Genomic DNA, 2,985 nt, shown 5'->3' with positions numbered 1-2,985 from the left:
CAAAGCACAGGCAGGGAGTTTGGGCCTGATACAATGACTAAAAGCTTTAGGGCCCAGAAGCTGCTCCAGGCTGATTTAAGGTACAGACCTAGCCATTCACCAGTTGCCCTATGACACCAGTCCCTTGTCAGCACTCAAACTCACTCAGAGAAGCAATCTGCCCTCTGAGTACACTATTGTTTCATTTCTCCTTCCTAGAACACTTAGATAGGTGACTCAGCCCCTCCCTCTTGTTTACCTCTATCCCATCACCTCTGACCTGATCTACTAGAGATCTCTGCTTCTTTTAAATAATTAACTGAATCACAAGAATACAGGACCCTCCGCCATACCAGGCACCAAAAGTATCCCTCTAGCCTTAATCTCAACCCTACTGTGATATCCCGAATGATTACAAGGTACTAAGGCAACACCAGACACCAGCCCTAATGACTCAAAAGACATATGCTCTACACAATCTTTAATTTCCCCAGGACAAGGTCTAGATGCCGGCTGTGCTTTTGTTGGTATAATTGTTGCACTGTGTTCTATTATCCCTATACCGCCCTTCTCACTAGAACAAAACTGTGCTCCATTCTGATAATTCATCCTTTAGCACGAATTCCCCATCTGTTGGTATACATAAAGGTAGAAACATTTTTACTTTTATGTTTCTTATTATTTTGTTTTCTAGTCCCTCAACAACTCATCAACCCGCAATCATCCCCCATATCAGAGACAAGCACTGGAGCGAAGTTTAGAGACCAAACACACAGACATTAACAACTCTTCTGCTTCTTAGTCTACTGTTATTTTATCTGGTTTTATTTTTAATACTTTTGTCTCATCCCTTGTCCTTCTTTCGTGTGAATATCTAAACTTCAATTTCATATCCCCTTTACCATATCCCCTTTCCATCTCATCCTCATCAAACCAAAAGCTGACACTACTCTTAAAATTAAAAAAATAAAATTTTCTCTAACCAGAATTTTTTGTTGTTGTTAACTTCCCTTCTGGTACCCTACCAATTAACACACCCTCTCCCTCCATTTTTCACCCTTTTTCCTTTCTTCTCCCTCCTCTAACGTGCCTACCACCCGTATACTGCACCAACTAACAGAGTTAACTACTCCCAGGTAAGCCCACCTCCATAACAAATCTAACAGCTACACCAACATGTCAACAACAGAAGGTATCAGATCACATACACAAAAAGAGAAACACACAAAAATAACTGAATACCCACCAGATCTAAATGGAATGCCTGAAATTGAACAGGTTATGGAATTACCAGGATGAGAATTTGACAGAATGATGATTACACTCAAACAATAGATGAAAGAAGAGTCTGAGATCCTATGGCCTCTATTCTTAGACCACAACGCTATAAAATCAGAAATCAATAATAAAAGGAACATTAACATAATGACACACAAATGGAGATTGAATAGCATAATACTAAAAAGTGATTGGGTAATAAAGCAAATAAAAGATGAAATAAAAAAATTCCTTTGGATAAACAAGAATGATAACACAACATATCAAAACTTTGGGAACACAGCAAAAGCAGTAATAAAAGGCCAATGTATAGCAAACAACACACACATGAAAGATAAAGGAGAAACTCAAAATCAACTTCCTGAGAAAAATCAAGAACTGGAAAAAGAGACAACAAGTTAAACCCCCCAAAAGGTTTCTGCCTGGACTCTTTTTTCTCCACGAGAAAGCATTACGAAATACGATGACTATAGAATTAGTTAGGGTTGACAGTAAAGATTGTCACCGTTTAATGCTTCAACTTTTAAAGGATATAGCTAAATATAGCATATCTGCTAAATTTATTACAAAATAAAATTAAAGTGATCTTTTAAAATAAAACTTGTGACTGAAAATAAATAAGAGAAGGAAAGAAATCCTAAGGACCAAAGCAGAAATAAATAACACAGAAAACAGAAAAATAATGGAAAATCAACAAGACAAGAAGCCAGTTCTCTGGAAGGATTAACAAAATAGAAAGACCACTTACAAACTTCAAGGGCAAAAAAGAAAAGATGCAAATACCAATAATAAAAGGTGAAAAAGGAGAGATTGCAACAGATCCAAATGAAATAAAAAGAATAATAACACACTATGAAAAACTGTATTGAAACAAATTTGATAATCTAGAAAAAATTCACAGCTACCTAGAAATACAGGACCCATTCAAATTAATACAGACAGATATTAAAAACTCAACAGACTTATAACAGAAGAAATAGATCAGATCATTAAGAAGCTACCAACAAGAAAAGCCCAGGACCAAATGGTTTCACAGGAGAATTCTACCAAGTATTCAGAGAACATCTGACTCCAATACTACACAAACCATTCCACAATATAGAAAAAGACAACAAACTCATTAACTCATTCTATGAAGCCGGGCGAACACTGATACTAAAATCAGGGAAAGCCCCCACAAAGGCAAACAATTATAGACCAGTATATCTCATGGATATAGACTTTGAAATTTTCTCTCTTTTAAAAATGTATTTATTTATATTAAAAAATTTTTTTTTACAATGTCAGCCAGCAGAGCACTGACCCTCTGAAGGTGGCAGAGGAGCATCCTCTGCCCTGGCGACCCTTCACTTTCGGAGGCCTTAACCAGTGGACGGCAGCATGGTACAGCGCTGCCTCGCCTTCTCAGTCCTCCACAGACCCTAAATTTTTCAACAAAAATTTGAACCATAGAAACCAACGTCATATCAAAAAACAAACAAACAAACAAATTCTCCATGACCAAGTGGGATTCATTCCAGGGATGCAGGGATGGTTCAAAATATGAAAAACAATCAATGTAATTCACCACATAAATAAAGCAAAGAATAAAAACCTCATGATCAAACCAATAGATGCAGCAAAAAAGCATTGGACAATATCCAACCCCATTTTTTATCACAACACAACAAAATAGGAATCAAAGGGAAATCCCTTAACATAATATAAGCTACATATGAAAAACCAATA

At 36.6% G+C, this 2,985-nt stretch overlaps 1 non-coding gene across 1 annotated transcript; it reads right to left on the bottom strand.

Moving 5' to 3' along the window:
• Positions 1 to 2,534: 2,534 nt before the first annotated feature.
• LOC115873430 lies at positions 2,535 to 2,672 on the bottom strand. The gene has a single exon (XR_004048427.1). It is a non-coding gene; the product is annotated as a small nucleolar RNA SNORA47 (small nucleolar RNA).
• Between the last annotated feature and the right edge of the window lie 313 nt (positions 2,673 to 2,985).

This window comes from Echinops telfairi, unplaced genomic scaffold (genome assembly GCF_000313985.2).
Source record: "Echinops telfairi isolate 266 unplaced genomic scaffold, ASM31398v2 ScPeMD7_7468;HRSCAF=8506_0, whole genome shotgun sequence".
NCBI lineage: Eukaryota > Metazoa > Chordata > Mammalia > Afrosoricida > Tenrecidae > Echinops > Echinops telfairi.
This window is presented reverse-complemented; position numbering and strand designations above follow the sequence as displayed.